The 20061-nt window shown below is 41.7% G+C and overlaps 1 protein-coding gene across 2 annotated transcripts in view; it reads right to left on the reverse strand.

Moving 5' to 3' along the window:
- SYNPR (synaptoporin) overlaps positions 1-20061 on the reverse strand; it is a 311271-nt gene that overhangs the window by 30141 nt on the left and 261069 nt on the right. The window lies entirely within an intron of this gene.

The following is a 20061-nucleotide window of genomic DNA, read 5'->3' on the forward strand; positions in this document are numbered from 1 at the left end:
CACTCATGCTCTCTCTGTCTCTTTCTTTCTTTTTATTTTTTAAAGATTTTATTTATTTGACAGACGGAGATCACAAGCAGGCAGAGAAGCAGGCAGAGAGTGAGGAGGAAGCAGGCTCCCCACTGAGCAGAGAGCACGATACAGGGCTCGATCCCAGGACCCTGGGACCATGACCTGAGCCAAAGGCAGAGGCTTTAACCCACTGAGCCACCCAGGCACCCCTCTCTGTCTCTTTCAAATAAATAAATAAAATCTTAAAAAAAAAAAAAAAGAAACTTATTGTTTTCACATTAGACCATCCACACCTCAGGGGGTAAAAAAATCCTGTTTCTGCGGTTGGACTCAATCTCTTTTCTTCCTTTCTTCTTAAATAACCATGTATCCGTCCCTCTTGCCCCAGTGAACCACAAGCTCTAACTCCCAAAACTCAGCTTCCTCAGGACCTGAGAGCCTAGCATAGTGTGTGGCAGACAATGACGTCTCAGTAACTGTTTATTGAATCCAAGTAGAAAGCTTTCCCTCTGTTAAGAGCTAAACGTGAACATGCAGACAGCCTTTAAGCAGTGCCTTCACCAGCCGCCTGTTGCTCCCTGGTTCACAGCTTACCTTACAACTGAGTGTGACAGCCATACTTGTAGAGACACCCATCTCACAAACTGCCAGCAGGCCCGGCTTTGCCCAGCCTCTGCATCAGTACATTCGCATTTAATTCTCACCAGTGAGCCTTTTTGGTGAGACCATCACCTGACAGCGGAGACCGGAGACAAAAAACGGGTTCAACCCGTTGGACTACCTACCCTGAGAGTGGTTAGGGGCAGAGCGACTGAATGAGGAAATGGAGTGTCAATGGGCCAGTGGGCCCTGGGTTTCGGAGGCTCACCTTTGTCCTGGCTGATGTGTTTACCAGGGACTGGGGAGAAGATTTCGTGTTTACCCATGACTAGGGAGAAGATGTAGAGTGTAGATTTTCCATGTGAGGAATACTGTGGTCTGGCCTGGCATACTGTTAAGCAAAATGATGGCACAGTTTTAAGAAAATCAGACAGCTGCTTCTTGAAACTTGGAAAGTCATTCCAACTGAGAATTCCCTTCCTAACTTTGGGTGAGGGAAATGGCCAAGAACTTTCTAAAATTAGCACCAGTCCCCTTATCCTTATACAAATTACCATCTGGTGTTTGTTTCATGTACTCGAACAAAGCCAGCTGGGATGGAGAATATCAAATACCAGTAACATTTTATTCTGAAAGGTCCACTCGATATCAAACTCCCACTCCAAGTAGTGACATCTCTAAATCTATGTAAGAATGATGGGCGCTGCGGATCTTATGGCGAGGAGAACCTTCTGAAACTAGTTGAGGCGTCCCGGGCTACGACAGTCTCAGTTGGAGATTTCTCTGTTGAGGTTGGGGTATCAGATGGCGTTACAGAATAAAGGACGCTATTTTATCTAAAGTTAAATATAGTCACCTTATGGTCCTTAATATTTGCTCAGAACAAAACCAGAATTAGACTTCGAATTAGAAGAAAGTAGATGTTTGTCTTCACAATAACTGCACTGAAGATGATAAACTCTGAAACAGAGTTTAGTACAAATAAGAAGACAACTTGCGGTCTCAGTGTCCTTCTTCCAAAGTCTAGGCTTGGAGAAGTCACATACCAAACCCATTATTTACTTCACTCTCGGAAGTTCCTACAGAAGGTCTTTCTGACTTCTCCCTCCCCGCTATAAAGTATGCTGGCTGCTGGAGATAATTCTACTCATCCAGGAAACATGAAGTACAGACTTTTTCTCATGTTCTCAGGGGCTTAATGATTACATTTCCTTTGAATGAACTGACACCACTCTGAATCATATTTCCCTATAATCCCAGGGAGGGTTAGCCCAGCCCTTCTGTCTGTAGCCACAGACATGACAGAGCATCATCACAGCATGACAGAGACCCTACCTGGAGGTGGGAGCCATAAGTACCATATCTGGGAAAGGTTATCTTATTGACCATGCCTAACTGCTTCCTTTGCTTGGTGACTTGGCAAAGCTAGTGGGTCTAGGGATAGAAGCTGGGACAGTGCCACACCTTTGTGATAAGAAAGGGCAACAAAAATGTTCATCATCACTAGCCCTCAGGGAGATTCAAATTAAAATTACACCAGTTAGAATGGCCAAAATTAACAAGACAGGAAACAACATGTGCTGGAGGGGATGTGGAGAAAGGGGAACCCTCTTACACTGTTGGTGGGAATGCAGGTTGATGCAGCCACTTTGGAGACAGTGTGGAGATTCCTCAAGAAATTAAAAATAGAACTTCCTTATGACCCTGCAATTGCACTCCTGGGTATTTACCCCAAAGATACAGATGTAGTGAAAAGAAGGGCCATCTGTACCCCAATGTTTATAGCAGCAATGGCCACGGTGACCAAACTATGGAAAGAACCAAGATGCCCTTCAACAGATGAATGGATAAGGAAGATGTGGTCCATATACACTATGGAGTATTATGCCTCCATCAGAAAGGAGGAATACCCAACTTTTGTAGCAACATGGACGGGACTCAAAGAGATTATGCTGAGTGAAATAAGTCAAGCAGAGAGAGTCAATTATCATATGGTTTCACTTATTTGTGGAGCATAACAAATAGCATTCAGGACATGGGGAGTTAAGAGAGGAGAGAAGGGAGTTGGGGGAAATTGGAAGGGGAGGTGAACCATGAGAGACTATGGACTCTGAAAAACAATCTGAGGGGTTTGAAGTGGCGGGGTGTGGGAGGTTGGGGTAACAGGTGGTGGGTATTAGAGAGGGCACGGATTGCATGGAGCACTGGGTGTAGTGAAAAAATAATGAATATTGTTATGCTGAAAATAAATAAATTTAATTTAAAAAAAAAAAAGAAAGGGCAACAGGGAGATCGTGGAGGAAGGACAGTCTGGAAAGCTGGAGAGGCTGGTGGGACAAGGTTCAAGAAGCAGAGGAAGAAGTTGTTGGCCTCAGAGCTCTTGGCAGAGGGTGGGCATGAAATGGGGACCGGTAATGAAGAACAAGCTTCTAGCAGGGTTTTACTTACTTATTTCTATTAACTTGTTATACTGTAACAAGCAATGTAAACTTTCCAACTCCCCATGAAATCCTTTATATAGCTAATACCTAGCTCATGTGTGTGGTCGTGGATTCCAGGAAGCATTGGTACCTGCTTCATGGTGGCTGCCCAGGAACGTGTGGGCTATAAGTGTGCGTGGTCTGTATGGATAGGCTAACGGCAGGGTTCCATGGGTACACCTGCCTTCATGACTTGAAAGGGTTCCCATTCTGTTTCAAAAGTATATCTGTTTGGATGATAAAGATGAGGTCACCCAAAATAGCTCTTATCTGATTGTACTTTGAAGACCAGACATATTTTATCCCTAGAGTGCCTGTTTACCTATCTCCACTCCAGAGATAATGGGCTCAGGCTCTCCGAGGGATAGGATATCATCTTTGTGAATTCATTCAACACCATATACTAAGTTTTGTACTTTATGTGTTAGGTGCTGGGATGCGATGAGAAGTAAGAAATGATCTCTGCACTCAGAGATTTCAAGGAGGGAGGCTGATATATACCCAAACAATTATACACCCAAGAGGCAGGCTTGCAACAGGGTTCCCCCAACTTGGCATTGTTGACATTTTGGAACAGTAATTCTTTCATTGTGCTGGTGTGGGGGGGGGGGGGGTCCTGTGTTTTGCAGGTTGTTAAGCTCCATCCTTGGTCTCTACCAGTAGCACCCCTTTCACTAGTGATAACCAGAAATGTGTCGAGACATTGCCAGATTTCCCCCCTGTCCAGGCTCCCACTCCAGTGTTGAGAAGCTTCCATTAAGTCTAGATGAAAGGCATCATGGGAGGAGCACCTAACCCAGATTTGGACAGAATCTTATTAATTCTTCATCTTTAACACGGAGTGAACACTTAATAAATGCATCCTTAGTGAATAGAATGCATAATATCATGCTATTCTTCAGAATCATGGGAACAAAGTCTCAGTAAACAAGGTGTAAACTTAAGTATAAGCTCTTAGGCAGAGTTCGGCCAATGAATTTCGCTCTGAATCACTGGCCCTCACATCACTCCCAGAAATACCGTATGCAGCCACAAAGGAACCCGCTCCCTAAATATCACAGCACAGATTTTTCTAGCCATTATTTTCCTGTTAATAAACACGGATTGTCAAGCACTTTGGCAAATATCAGGTGCCTTAAATGCTAAATAGTCATTATAAAACCACATAAATATTTCAGATTCATCATCCACAGCAGGGAAAGCAGAGCCCAGATTCTAGGGAAAAAATGCCCTGACATTCAACTAATGGCTTTACCAACTGATGCACCCACCCGGGAGCCTGAAACCTGGCCCGTCTCAGAAGTAAATGTTCTTTGCAAAACAGTTAAATCTATCTCAACTTCTGTGGTGGCATCCTGTCCCCAAGTCAGTTATTGTTTTGATGTAAACGAAGACCAAAAAAAAAAAAAAAATTCACAGCACAACCCACATAGGCCTTTCCCACAGCCTCTGCCCTGAACCAGACTGACATGGAATAATGGGAAGGCAGGTGGCAAGATGAGCCCGACTCACACGTCAGCCTTTCTTGGTGGACTCAGACCACCTGGGCGACGACGGATTTTTTTAGAACATGCTCTGTGACTTTGGGCAGGTGACAACCTCTCTGAGCCTCCACTGGTAAGATGGAGGACAAAGAAGTCATGATTTCGAAGCTGCTCCCAGCATTAACGGTTACATCTGTAATTTGACATTTGACTTAAAGATTCATGGAGCTGAGGGGCTCATAGTAGTGATTATTATTTTGGGGATGGAGGAAATGGCCTATAAAAATCATCTTCTCAATATTCCTGAAGCTGTTCCTAGTTTTTTAAAAAATTATTTATTTATTTATTTGAGAAAGAGATAGTGAGAGAGAGAGAGAGAGCGAGCGAGCACAGACAGGGGGCGGGGAGAGGGAGAAGCCGAGAGGGGGGAAGCAAGGAGCCTGATGTGAGCCAGGACCTGAGCCGAAGGCAGATGCTGAACCGACTGAGCCACCCAGACATCCGTCTGACGTCCTTCCTTAACAGGCTCCCTAAAGTGTGGTGACACCCCACAGAATATCCTTCTGAGGTTGGCAGCCACATAGAATGAATGGGCCCGTCTGAGCTAATTCCCAGCTTGCCCCTCTTTGGAATGGTTTTATGATGACCATTATGCTGTCCTAATGACTGGAACATGATCCAGCTGGTAGCCCTGGGCTTTAAGTTACCGAATCTTCTGGGAACTCTCTGAAAACCCCTCCTTTTCCCAAGATGAGTATTCCCAGCAACTGCACAGAGACCCACTGATGTTATTTAGAAGTTGCAATTCATAGTGAGATTTTTTTTTTCCCTGATGGATCAGTTGTCCCCCTTATTGCCAAACCGTAATTTCTTTACTGACTCCCCAAAGGTTCATTTTATTGGAAATGCTCTTAAAGCACACACAAAACCCGGTAGAACAGCTGCTTCTTTGTTTTAATGTTGCTGCTAACCTTAAAAAAAAAAAAAAAGCCTCCCTCCTTTAATTCCTTCAGGAAATGCCTCAATCTCAATACTTATTAAAAATTGGGAAGCAGTCCTAGGAGGCTTCTGGAGGTCTAAGTTCATAAAGTGAATATGCATAATGGCAGCAGAATATCAAATTTTTATAATTACACCTTTTCATGCGTACACTTCCTAGAGTGAAATCGGCTTTGATTTGGCTTGATTTAATATAACCTTTCTCATTTAAATCTATCCCTTCACTTCTACTTAGCTGTTGTTCAATTTTAGATGGGAAAAATGGGTTCCTATTTCCCGCACCAATAAGGGTTCTGTATTTCTAAACAAGAGTGATGAGATAACATTTGATTTCTAACCTCTTTCCCGAATTCAAGAGCTTTGGGGAAAGAAAGTATTTCTGTTTTGGAGAGATAAACTATATATTATAAAATGAGGAGGCAAAAGAGGATGGAGAGATGCAGGCTTAGGTGACCCCTGCCTGCCATAATGCTTTACTCAAAGTCAGCAGGCATCAGTCTTTGTTGCAAGAACAACGCTTAAGACAGGAGAGGAGACTCTGAATAATCTTGTAGCAAAAGAAGTAGTTAAGAGCACAGACCCCAAAAGCCCCATAGTTAGAAGTGGAACTTTGATGAAAATGAAAGCCTGTTAGAACCATTTGTTTCGGTAGGTAGAAAGAATCAATGAAAGATTTTGAGATGAACTACAGCTGAAAGTGCTGCTTGCGTCACTATCCCAGGACCTACGGGTGCACGAGGAACTTGCAGATAGATGTACGGTCGGCCTAAACGGAAAGTCAAGGGCGTGGGGAGATGGGAGTTCTAGTTAAAGAGCCTTGCACACACCCACCAGATGGAGCTTTTGGGAGTTCTTCCCACATTGCTCTTGGAACAGACACTGGCTCCATGCATTTAGTGCTGACCACAGTTCCTGACACACAGGAGGAACTCAACGAATGAGTTGAATTATAACAGATCCTATTCTTGATGACCAACTTAGAAGGTCATTAATTTCACTTTTAATCCGGACTTTGGGAGTATTTCAGATATTTACTACTTAGTGGGGGAATATTTAGTGGGAGTCTTCATTTCCATAATGTTCCAGAGACATTTGAAGTGATGGCTGGAAGAATGAAAGACAGGAGGTAGGAGAACACTTTGTTAAAGGTCTCCATACAGGGGCACCTGGGTGGCTCAGTAGGTGAGCCCTGGACTCTTGGTTATTGGCTCAGGTCATGATCTCATAGGTCACGAGGCTGAGCCTCCAGGGGGCTCTGTGCTCAGCAGGGAGTCTGCTTGAAAATTCTCTCCCTCTGCCCTTTCCCAACTCATGCACCCTCTCTCTCTCTCTCAAATAAATAAATAAATCTTTAAAAAAAAAAGTCTTCATACATAGAACCCAATATGAACCCATTCTCTCCTTTCCACAGCCCTGTGCCTAGCCCATTCCCTATAATCACACCAATCTTTTAAGGCATGAGGGTTTTATAAAGCCCTGAATGGGGTCCCGTGCAGGGGGACCTTCTAAACAGGGATATTAATCCCGTGTAATTTGGTCTTGGTTTTTTCAATCCTAAAGCAACAATTTACAGAACACATGGGGAAAGACAAGCCAAGGCAAGTTGTGGGAAATAGCTTAATTGGGGGGTTTGAAAAGAGCCACCATATTTCTGTAGAGGCTCTCAGGAGGTGATGCAGCTGACAGGGCTGGGCAAAGACTCCTGCTCCCCAACCATCGGCTGGCTTGCCACATACAGAACTTTAGCCATTGGCCTCAGGATGAAACTTATAAATAGCCATTCTATTATTTTAAAAACTCATTACTTGGACTTTCTCTATTTTTTATTTTTTTCTTCTGTTTATGGCCTGCGGAGTAATTAATGATCTTGAACTTCACTTGCCAAGCTTCAGTGAGAAAGGATACTGCCAAAGGACCAGTATGCAGAGCTCAGCGATGGGGCTAAGCTTACACTGCCATGCAGATTAATGCCTGTCTTGGGAACTTCTCCTTGGTAATTAAAGCCTGCGCTTCTGCCTACTTAAATATGGCTTGAATTGAATTTTGATGTCCCCTTAGTATCTCAAGTTTCAAAGAAATGTGTCAGTAGCAGCATCCTTAGGACAAGTTGTGTTATTGTTTTCTTCTCTGAGAAGATAACATTCTTTTTGCTGATTCTTTTGGGAGATTTCTTCTCCAAGAGTAGTACGATTGCAGGGTCTAGGGTAGAGTCAAAAGTTGGAATCCAAATTTTCACTCAGATCAGAGGTAATTTGGTAAGGATATGGTTTATGCAGATTTAAGGGAATTTCTGCTTTAAAAATTAGGAAGAAAAATTAGGGGTTTTTATCCTAAATAAATGATTCAAAATATGTAGATATGTGTTCAGGAGCACTGGGTGTGGTACATAAACAATGAGTTTTGGAACACTGAAAAAAAAATTAAAAAAAAAGATTTCAGTGCAATGCTAATTATCATGACATGGCTTGTGAGAGAAAAATTCAAAGTCTAACAATAAGACACGGGTTGAATAACTCATGTTATCTTTACATAATTAAATATTCCATAGCCATACAAATGGAAACAACTAGAGTTGTTTGTAATAATGGATATAAAAGTACTAGCAGAGTTAACCCACCTTATTCTCTCTTGGTCCTACGAATGAATAAATAAATAAACAAGCAAATAAATAAAAAAATGTCATTAAGCATCTACTGTGTGCTTCGCTAATTGTTATTTAAATTTCACAACTAACTTTCGATGTATCAGTTCGTATAGCCTTTTTTTTTTTTTTTTTTTTTTTTTTTACAGAAAGGTTAGACATTATGTATAGGTTAAAAACATTTCATTTGGCAAGTATCAGAAACCCAAATCAAACCAGCAAGCACAAAGAGAAATTTAGCAGCCCATATATCTGGAAAGGTTAGAGTGTAGAGTGTGGCTGGTTTCAGGTATGGCCAACTCCAGGTGCTCATTTTTGTGTTGGGGGGGGTCAAGTATCTTTATGTCTTTCCCTATCTCTCTTTCTTTCTGTATCTAAAATCTGCTTATTTCTGCTCAGCTTTATTCTTTAGACAGTATCAGCAATGTGGCCATCATCTAGTAGATTCATCTCTTCCTCACCTTGCAATTCCAGAGAAAGAACTTCACTCCATAAGTCCTGCTCCAAAAGTTGCCTGGCTTGGGTCATTTGACCATCTTGTGTTATCGGGTGAGGTACCACTTGGCAGTCCAGTAGGACTGCACAAGTGGGAGAGGGCTAGTTCTCCCAAAGAAGGAAGCTGGCAAGGCAAGATAAGTGTCTGCTCTTTTATTATTCTCCACACTCTCCCACATCACTCTTGCTCAAGCCATTGATCCAGTCAAAGCACCCTCCTTTCCTTCCAGCTAGTTTCTATTCTTTGACAAGTCTCATGGACTTCATAAGCCTTCTTTGACCACCCAAGCCAAATACCACAGGCTCTTTCTTATTGATTCTTATGTGAGGACTCTATTAATGGGAGTAATAAAACATACTTCTTTTGTGCTTTTATCCTAATGTGTATCCTAATGTTCTATGGACGTGACTGTCTCCTACAGCAGGGTGAGGAATTATGTCTCTCATGCTACCGCAGTCCCCATATGTCTCGCACAGAGTGGGTGCTTAAGAAGCTGATAGACACTCTTGGATTTTCATTTTCCTATTTCCAAGTAAAACTGGGGTGCCAGACAATTTAGTCTGCTTTTCTCTAGCCTCAACTGCAATTTTCCTAAGTTATTTTTTTCACTGTAATAACCTCATTGTTTTCAGTCTTGTAATTTCTAGCTTGTCAATATCAATCAACATATTTTTCTGCCCATTGGTGTGGCTAATCAATTGGTTAGTGGATCCACTTGGCCACAGATGGATCAGTATTAACTCGCTACAATTCAGACTTCTTTCTTTCTTAAGGTTTAATTAATTAATTGATTTAGAGAATGCGAGTGGGAGAGAGGGGCAGAAGAAGAGGGAGAGACAAAGAGAGAATCTCAAGCAGACTCCAGCTGAGTGTGGAGCCCAACATGGGGCTCGATCTCATGACCCTGAGGATCATGACCTGAGCCAAAATCAAGAGTCAGATGCTTAACTGATTAAGCCATCCAGGCTCCCCTTAGCGTTCTATTTCTTGAGATAGCATATGAATCAATCAAGTGCTTCTTAGGCATTTCAGAACCACATGGAGGCAGATTGAAAATTCCAGGTCTCAGATAGGTAGGTAGTCAAGTGAAGGTGAAATCATCTTGGTCAACCATCAGGTATTTTCAATAACTGTATCCTTCATAAGTGATCCAAGCCAGTTTTTATCTGGAGTCACTTCCTTTGTGTTCCCAGGGAAAATTTTTTTCCTTGTGTGGCTCTGTGGCTTTGATTAGGGTCCTACTAATAAGCAATGGAAATGAAGATGCCGAGCTGGGAGAAAGAGCTAAGAGAGTTGCAAAAGGAAAAAAAAAAAAAAAAAAAAAATCAAAGCTCTGGACTTTGTGCCAATTATTTGAAAGTTTAATGAACCATGGGTATTGGTGCAAGGCATTCTTAAATGCTGAGAGCCCCAGTGAATCCAAAGCTGTGTGTGTTTGAGAGTGTCTGCTTGTTCTGGAATCAAAGAAATAATCTTAGCAAATAGTAAGGGTATTTTTGCCATCGTGGGGGTGGAGTGGGGAGGGGAAGATTTCACCACTTTCAAAAGATGATAGGAGGAGGGTGAAAGTCTGAACCTCATTTCTCAGTTGGATGCCCCCAAACAATCAAATTTCCTCAAGTTTCTTCCTGTTACACAATTGTGCTCTTCACACTCTCCTTCTATTTTCAGACTTGCCAGCTGATAAGGGATTCAATCCAGTTCCCTGGAGCCTGGTTACTTTAATGGGGTTGTGTTCTTTCCCCTCTTTTCCCTAACATCTGAGATCTGAGTGCCAGGTCGGGGGTGGGGGAGCCAAGAGAGGGGAGCTGAGTGACAGAAAGGCCAGACAGTGTGAAACCCCATCTTAGGATGGATTGCATTTTTCTGTAATGATAGCAGCTTACGTGGAATTTGGAGGTTCAGGAATAAAACACGATGTAAAAAGGGGTTTGATATTTACAGTGCAACAGAAAGCCTTCCGAAGCATTTGTCAAGATGAGAACGTCAGTGGAGTTTCCACTTCTTTTTCAGCTGATCAGCCCACTAAGATTTAATAAACACCAGCCACATATAAAGCACAATATGGACACGAGGGTAGATAATAATACGAGGCTGATGAAAACAAGGGCTCACGTTAATGAGTACCCGCTGTTGTTATAAGGGCTTTATGTGTCAGAACCCATATAATCTGACCAATGACTTAATCGTTTAGGAACCACTGTTACCTCTATGTCACAGGGGAAGAAACAGAAACACGGAGAGGTTCTGTAACTTGGCCAAAGTCACACAGATGGTACTGACTGGTGCTTCTGAGATTTGGGCCCAGGCAGAGCTTCAATTCTTAACCACTGGCTCCGACTGTCTCCTTATGAAAGATTGAGGGTGGTAGGAATAAAGGAACTAGCTTGAGGCCAGGAGCTAGGTGTTATTTTGCTAGGTGTCCTTGGTACCCAGCATAGGGCCTGGGACCCACGAGGGCTGAAGCAGCCAAGATCCTTACTCTAGAATCCAAGAAAGAGCTTTGTCTTAGAGTCGAAAAGGAAACACCACATGAACTTTAGTTTGATTGAAACACAAAAAATAAAAGCCAACAGTGCCTGAGGGAACTGTAAGGAAAAACCAACATAAGACAAATTACGTTTTAAAAAATAGGGGATAGATATTAATCGAATAGGGAAATGTTTTGGCCAATTCTTTCCTGATGTCACGCTACTTTGGGAGTCTCCGTGAAATGACTTGGAATCCTGAGATTAAACTGGTGCCCCGAGCTGGTTGGAAATATTCAAATAGGCTTAAATTTCATAATTAGAGATGGAGTCTGGAGCTGTATAAAAGCTCTTGGAGACTTCTGGGAAAATAACAAGTTTTTTTCCAAGTTAACATCTATAATTGGTTAAAGAATTGGAACTGGCACCATTTTCCTCTCTAGTTTGTCCACTAGATAAGAAGGGAGAGCTTTGGAGATAAAAGTTACAAAGCTGAGATATTTAGACTGTGTGCATGTCTGCGTGGGTGTCTGCATGTGTCTGTGTGTGGGTTGGTGGTAGCTACAAGAGGAAACACAAGAAGACAGAGGGACTGGGAGAGGCCAACAGCCAGCAGTAAGGTCCGTGGACCCAGAGAAGGTGACTCATTAGGGCGGGAGGTAGCGTGTCAGCCTCATGGACCCAGAGAAATGAACACGGTGAGAAGCAGATTCGGCTAACAACAGAGCGTCTTCCGAGCTGCTGCGCTCAGATACACCTGCATTGCTTCAGGGGCCAGTAACCTGGGGCAAGCCTCTTAAACTTCCACAACCTCAGTTTCTGCTTCTCAAGGTTAGGAATTAAAATATGAAACTCGAAAGGTTAGCTAAAGCATTTAAGGAGAGGACGTGACAAGTGCTCGTGCAGGATTTGGCACACGGTAGCTTCTCAACAGCTACTGATGGTTGCTATACATCAGGGCTTATCAACCTCACCACTATGGCTCTTTTGAGCCCAGTACACTGTGTGATCCTTTGCACAACAGGACGTTCAGTGGCATCCCTGGCCTCTTCCCACTATGCTCCCCGCCAAGCAGTGACAATCAGAAATGTCTCCTAATGGGCGTCTGAGTGGCTCAGTTGGTTGAGTGACTGCCTTCGGCTCAGGTCATGATCCCGGACTTCAAGGATCAAGTCCCACATCGGGCTCCCAGCTCCTTGGGGAGTCTACTTCTCCCTCTGACCTTCTCTTCTCTCATGCTCTCTCTCTCACTCATTCTCTCTCAAATAGATAAATAAAATCTTAAAAAAAAAAAAAAAGAAATGTCTCCTGATATTGCCCAATGTCCCCCACCCACCGGCAGAGAACCACTCTTCCATCTGATAAAGGGAGCGTGGTTTCTCTTGGGTGTGCTGGGCCATGGAATAGACACATTGCACATTTCAGGTTGTTTTAAAAGAAAGAAAGAAAGAAACACACAAGAAAGACACATTTGGGCCTTTGCCGCGTTCCCTCTTGGTCCTAATTTTTCTAACTGAATAATGAGTTCCCTGGAATGAAAGAAAAATCTGAAAAAATGGTTGGGGTTCAGACAGACAAGCTAAACTAGCCGTCTGAATACACTGGCTCCAACACAGGATGAGAGGAGCTCTGGGCTTTGGAAGAATCATGCTAATTCTATTAGTAGCTCACTGTCTTTATGAAGGCTATTGGACGACGGCTCAGATCTTTGCTTAACTAGTTAATTGGAGAAACATGGCACCAAATAAAGTGGGAATTAACTTTCATTTAAATTAAGAATTTGCTAATCTTAAGAAGCTGGAAACGAGCTGAGATTACAAAATCTGATAAAATGTGTCGATGGTGTGCTGGGAACATTTTAAATGGGTTAATTTATTTCCCTTCATCCGCAGTACAATTCTGGAAAAATATATTTGTTGGTGCAATGTGTGTAATAGTTTGGATAAACGTACATATAAGGTTAGGTCTATACCTTTTTGAAATGTCATCACTTCTTGTTTCAAAGAGTAGGGAGGCAGAAACACACACACACACACACACACACTCCACATCACCAAACAGACTGTCAGATTTTGACAGGTGTGCCCCTACAAACAAGATACATGCTTTGTGGTCTTCAAATAATGTTATTCTTTTTAGCATCAAACACACTGTTCCTGGGGCAGATCTTCTAACACAATCTCCACTCATCTTCTCACCAACCACCAGGTGCACTGGGATTGCCTTAATACCAGCCCACCCGACCCCAGGGGAGGGCATGGACTGGCTTGTGGGCAGAGAGGTACACCTCCTCCTCTAGGTTACCAAACCCCATCTATGTACCTGTAGCAGGTCATTTCTAGGAGAGTCATACTTATTAAATAATTTCCCCCACCAGAATGGATGCTCTCAGTTCACCCCTGTATACATATATGCTTGGCCTGTTGAAAACACCCAGCACCTAGGAAAAGGAAGTACACAGGCATGAAGTAGAAGGGTTGGGGGGAAGGCGAGGGGGAGAGGTTCCTCAGCAATTCCCCAATAGCTCGAGGCTGCGGTTCTGATTTCCAGCCCTGTCTACAGCTAAGAAAGATACAGTTGGGAGGAACCAGCACGTGAGTTTCAGAACACCCAGCTCTCTGCCTGCCTCCTGTTATCCTCTCTTAGGGATGGCTTCAGTCCACACGTGAAAATGGGAGCCTTGTTTTATTTAGGGGATAAAAAATCCACCTTCCAGTCACCTAAGGGAGTGGGGTCACAGGGATAGAAAGGTTCACTGGGTGGCTCAACCTCCCAACTGTTGTCTTAGAAGCAGTCCTGAGTCCAGCTCTTTCCCTGGGGGAATTGGGGAGAAGAGAATGTTTGGGGAGCAAAGTAGCATTGAGAGGGCTGCTGGTAGTTAAAGGACCCTGCCTGCAATTTCCTTTATGTGGCTAAGGTTCTACCCAGTAATGAGCAAGAGAGTGATTAAAATTAATGGCAATAACTACTGGGTATTTACCCTAAAGGTACAAAGGTAGTGATCTGAAGGGGCACGTGCACCCGAATGTTTATAGCAGCAATGTCCACAGTAGCCAAACTATGGAAAGAACCTAGATGTCCATCAACAGATGATTGGATAAAGAAGATGTGGTATATATACACAATGGAATACTATGCAGCCATCAAAAGAAATGAAATCTTGCCATTTGCAATGACGTGGATGGAACTAGAGGGTATTACGCTGAGTGAAATAAGTCAATCAGAGAAAGACAAATGTCATATGATCTCCCTGATATGAGGAAGCTGAGAGACAGAGTGGGGGGTTTGGGAGGTAGGGAAGGAAAAAATGAAACAAGATGGGATTGGGAGGGAGACAAACCATAAGAGATTCTTAATCTCACAAAACAAACTGGGGGTTGCAGGGGTGGGGAGGGGGGTAGGGAGAGGGTGGTTGGGCATTATGGGCATTGGGGAGGGTACATGCTATGGTGAGTGCTGTGAACTGTGTAAGCCTGATGAATTACAGACCTGTACCCCTGGGGCAAATAATACATGATATGTTAATTTTTTTTTTTAGATTTTTATTTATTATTTATTTGACAGACAGAGATCACAAGTAGGCAGAGAGGCAGGCAGAGAGAGAGGAAGGGAAGCAGGCTCCCCGCTGAGCAGACACCCTGATGCGGGGCTCCATCCCAGGACCCCGAGATCATGACCCAAGCCAAAGGCAGAGGCTTTAACCCACTGAGCCACCCAGGCGCCATCATGATATGTTAATTAAAAAAAAATTTTTTTTAATTGATGGCAATAATAGTGCGGCAGTGAGATGTCGTTAATTTACCACTGTTAATTTAATACCACTGTTAATACTGTGTGCCTTTCCCTGTGCAAAGCGCCTTGTAGGTTTTAACTCCTCCTTTCCTTTCAGCAGCCCCAAGATATGTGTATCGTTACTAGCTTCGTTCTGCAGGTGAAGTAACACACTTCAAACTCTTACAGGTCATATGGGGGATTAAAATCCAGGACTGCAGAGCTTAGCCATTACCCTCAAGATCACTGGACTAAGAGTCTGAGTCCTTCTGCTGCTGTTCACCTCTCTGACAACAGGCAAGGTTTCTAATCTCCCAGGGACACATTTTCCAACACCAGATGCTCAGTAAAGAGGTGGTAAATTGAATCCATAGAATGGGGTCGATTCTAATTGCGCTCCTTCTCTCTCAGGCTTGTTCTGAGGTTAGATGAGAAAATACGTAGAATGCACAGAACGTAAACAAATGTGAATCACGACATCACTGTGTGCCTGCAACAGCTTAGCACCACTAGTCCCATAAACTGCCTTCGGTCAACCTTTATGGGAAAATCAGAGTTTTATGAAAAAATCAGAGAGCTTTATTCTTTTCCACAAAATCTTGAAGTGGATATTGATTCTCCTAAACTCCTAGAGTAGTTACTTTAAACCAAACCTCTTCAAATCAGGATTTACCAAAATGTGAGATAGTGTGTATTATACATTCATTCTTAGAGCACTCTGTAAGATATTTTTTTTTAAACTGACTTTACATTAATATGAAGAAACTCTAAAGCTTCACAGTGTCACTATTTGACATGAGATCTGAAAATGGCTCAGAATATCCCGACACAGACATCTAGGCAGGAGATGGGCTTTAAAAGGATACTCTAAGGAGCAGGTCAAAATGATCTAACCAGCGTTGACATTTCAATTCACAATCATACCATGATCCAGGCGGCTGTCTCTGCTTTCTGAGAACCGTCATTTATTCATCTGTACAAGAAGGCATGCACCGTAGTGATGTACAGTAGCCGCCTGATTCTTTCGGGCCGATTTTCTGGCTACTGGGTTATTAAGCATCATTAACAATAACGTTACTTCTGAAGACATTCTTATTTTCATTTTTACTTAAATGTGCACCATCTTGTCAAGCATATTCAGTAGAAAAAGATCTTTTCAGAAAATCGCCATTGGTAAGCATTGGTAAGCCCCAGTCTGTCTGAAATTGTTCACAACTGCTTGCAAAGAGATAGGAATCAGTCCTGATAATCTCTGATTTATAATACCCATTGAACCTGGGCATTTAAAAAGCTTGTTTTCTGTCACTGTCGTCTTCCATGTGCAAAAGAGATAAACAGCAGCACAAGCAGAACCCTATGATTCTACTAGCATCATAGATTTACGGCAGTCATGCCAGGACTCCTAATAGATTTTGAAGGCAAATGAAAAACGTCGATGACATCAAATGAGCAGAAAAGTCTAGGGGTTATAAGGTTTCTCTATATATTTGGTTTCTCTATATCCAGAGTAAGACAATATAGGAGCCGTCCAGGTGTATAAACCAACTGGTCTTACTCATCCCCACCCTTCTCATTTCATAGAACATTGCCTGCCAGGAATTTGGACCCTCTTGCATGGTGGTTATAAATTTGGGCCCTGGAGTTGGAGACCTGGTTTCAAACGTTCTACCCTCTAATAGTGATGTGACCAGGGGGAGTCAGGTGATCTCTCCCAGCCTCCCTTTCCTCATCTTTACATGTGAATAGTAACATAAGCTAGGGGGATGCCTGGGTGGCTCAGTGGGTTAAGCCACTGCCTTTGGCTCAAGTCATGATCCTAGGGTCCTGGGATCTAGTCCCGCATCGGGCTCCTTGCTGGGCAGGGAGCCTGCTTCTCTCTCTGCCTCTCTGCCTGTGTGCTCTCTCTCTCTCTCTCCTTCTCTCTGACAAATAAATAAATAAATAAAATCTTTAAAAAAATAACATAAGCTAGGGTTGTTGTGACTGTTAGTTTTACGCATAGTAGATAATCAATACCAGTAGATATTATTGTTATTCTTTTTTTAAAAAGATTTTATTTATTTACTTGACAGACAGAGATCACAAATAGGCAGAGAGGCAGGGAGAGAGAGGGGGAAGCAGGCTCCCTGCTGAGCAGAGAGCCCGATGCGGGGCTCAATCCCAGGACCCTGGGATCATGACCTGGGCTCAAGGTAGAGGCTTTAACCCACTGAGCTACCCAGGCGCCCCTATTATTGTTATTCTTATTATCAACATCGTTACCAACATCATCCCTTTCCTTCACGTTAATCTTATCTATGCATGATGTGTAATGTCATGTCCTAGAGGATTATAGAATGAGATGGGAAATTGTTAATTTCTAGATGTGAACCAGTTTAAGAGGATCCCTGACTTCTTTAAACTGCTTGAATTAGTTCGTATCAGCATCATGAGGTCTTTGTTGTTTCATACTGCAGAAAATTACAGAATGAAGAAAAAAATGTGAGCTTTGCTAAAAAACAAAGCAACCTCAAAAAAGAATAGATGACAACAAGAACTGAGGTGACCAACTCATTATCAGTAGCCATCTTTTTGAATAAGTAGGATTGGTAACATTATTGGTTACATAGCATTTGAACTTTTTTTTTTTTTAATGTTTGAATCCCCTTTTTGAGATCTTGTTCAAAGTGTGGATTTTTTGTAACTTGCTAACTAACCATTAAGGGTGGGTATAATAGTTCACTCTTTATTCCCCAACTGTGCCCTCATCATGGTGGGGCCAGAATTGATATGGTTTGCCGTTTGCTGTTGTAATGGCGTCCTGTGGACCCTCCATAGCCATTCTGCCTCTGTGACTCTTAGGACTCAGGCTCATTTTTAAATGAACTCTCATCTGCTAAGTAATGAGCACATCAGGTTTTTAATATCACAGAAGCTTCATCTAGGAGCCTTTCCTTTTTTATGACTAGAATTATCTCCCCTGCCCCTCCCCTTCTCCCACGATGTAATAAAACAGAACCTACCCAGCGTAGTACACAATTCAGGATTTCATTATATCCTGCTTGATGGGAGAGAATATTTACACAGAGATGAAGTAGCATGCCTTCACAAGATTATCTTGTATGAGGAGAATGTGGTTTTATATAGCAAAATCTATCTTTTTCCACTTTGTGAGCAAAGTAGCTGAGTCAACTTCTCTCAGGAAGTTAGGAGAGTTCCTTAGACTTCAGAATTTTGTAACCTGGTCTACACACACCCAGGAATGGATGCATGCACCTTGGTTCTGTGATACATCTATAGCAATCTCTTTTGTGTATCTATCTGCACATCATGGGAGGGCTAAGTCCAAGTTAGGGGACTCTTAAAAAGTATTTTAAAACCAATAAGACTATTAGCTCCACTTTAGGAGAAAGAGAAAAGACACTGTCCACAAATTCAAGTTCATTACTCTGCTTCTTCGAAGATAACATATTAAAGTGCTAAAAATTTGAATTTTGGGGGGCTTTCATACTTAATCATAAAGCTCTGCAAATGGGGATTTATTACAGTTACCTTTTACAATGTGTTTATTTTAAAGTTCAGGTCTCCATAACATATTGATTAGATTAGATATCTGTAAAATCTATTTTACCCTCTAAAAGAATTTTGAAAAATTGGGTTCTTACTTGTATGAAGTTGAAACATCTAATTTTGTTTTTTAAAAAAATCTAAATAGCTCAAAAAACATTATTTCTGGCATATATACTGATTATTTTAAAATGTACACAGTGTCCATTTTTAAATGAATCCAATGAAGACATTTGATACTCTCTGTCTTCAATTAAAAAATTAATGAAAAAGTTCTCTTTAACAGTTGTAAATTTTACATGTTCTTTTCACTTTCTATGAATTTGTATTTCCATTATACTTTCCTCACATAGTGTACATAGTGTACATATTTTTTATACTGGAAAGCATTTTACTGGTCACTTATTATATTCTTTGTAACACAAATATGTACATACGCTTAAATAACTTTTTGCCCATGATTCTAATGCTTTAAGTGTCAAAAATTTACTTGGGATTGGGCGATATTGTTAATAAATATTATTAATGAACAATTGTTCCAAACAACAAATATTATACATTTGATAATTATTAAATTTAAAAAGTAAAAATTTTATTAGAAATATCTGGGCCTTTTTTTCCCTACAATTAGTTTGCATACTTTTGGGGGAACAAACATCACTTCTAGAATGGGCCATGATTCAGCATAAATTCTCTCCCCATTTTTCATCTTACAGATGTGTTGAGAAACCCTGCTCGCATAAATGAGTAGATGAGAACAGATGGAGTTTTGTTTTAGCAATGTCATGAATTTCCTTGAATTTCTTCTGAGTTATATGTCCTAATCACATAGTGATCTGTCATCAAAAGGTATTTTTTAATGGTCTATCATTTGATGAGTAGATTAAGACTTTCAATTTTATTGAAGTAAAAAATTTGGAAACCTCCTTATATGCAAAAGAGTACATTACCCACGCATTAAAATAACTCACTTTTGTCAACACCAACACCAATATTTCGAATGAATATTTCAAATATTCAAATGGTGTTGTCAACACCAACACCAATATTTCTAATATTTTCATTAGCACCTGAAAAGTTTTGCCTCCTAGCAGTGTATTGTGTGGTGATATTTGGGATGGAGAAGATGGATGGTTTTCTTTTATAAAATGGGAGTAGGTAATTAAGGAAGAAGCAGCCAAGTATTTTTATATGCAGAGCATTCTCAGATAAAGGCAAGTGTATATGTGAAGGTTGAGAAATTTAAAATGTATTTCCTTAAAAATTACTCACACTCTGCCTTGAAGTGTAAACCTGGCGATTCACAGACCTGTACCCCTGGGGCTAATAATACATTATATGTTAATAAAAAATTTAAAAATTTTAAAAAATTACTCACACTCTTGTGCCCCTCTGAGAGTTGTTGTGCCCTGTAGGTGTGTGTGTGTCCCCCTATCGGGATATCCTGGGCTATACTGGTTTTGTCCATGTGAGTCCTTGGACCGGTGTACAAGGAAAAATAAAGTGGGAGGAGGGTCAGTGGTGGAAAGAGAGATTTAGAGAGATTGCTGGGGATAGGGGTGGG

This window comes from Mustela putorius, unplaced genomic scaffold (genome assembly GCF_011764305.1).
Source record: "Mustela putorius furo isolate JIRA1106 unplaced genomic scaffold, ASM1176430v1.1 tig00000095_pilon_pilon_pilon, whole genome shotgun sequence".
Classification (NCBI taxonomy): domain Eukaryota; kingdom Metazoa; phylum Chordata; class Mammalia; order Carnivora; family Mustelidae; genus Mustela; species Mustela putorius.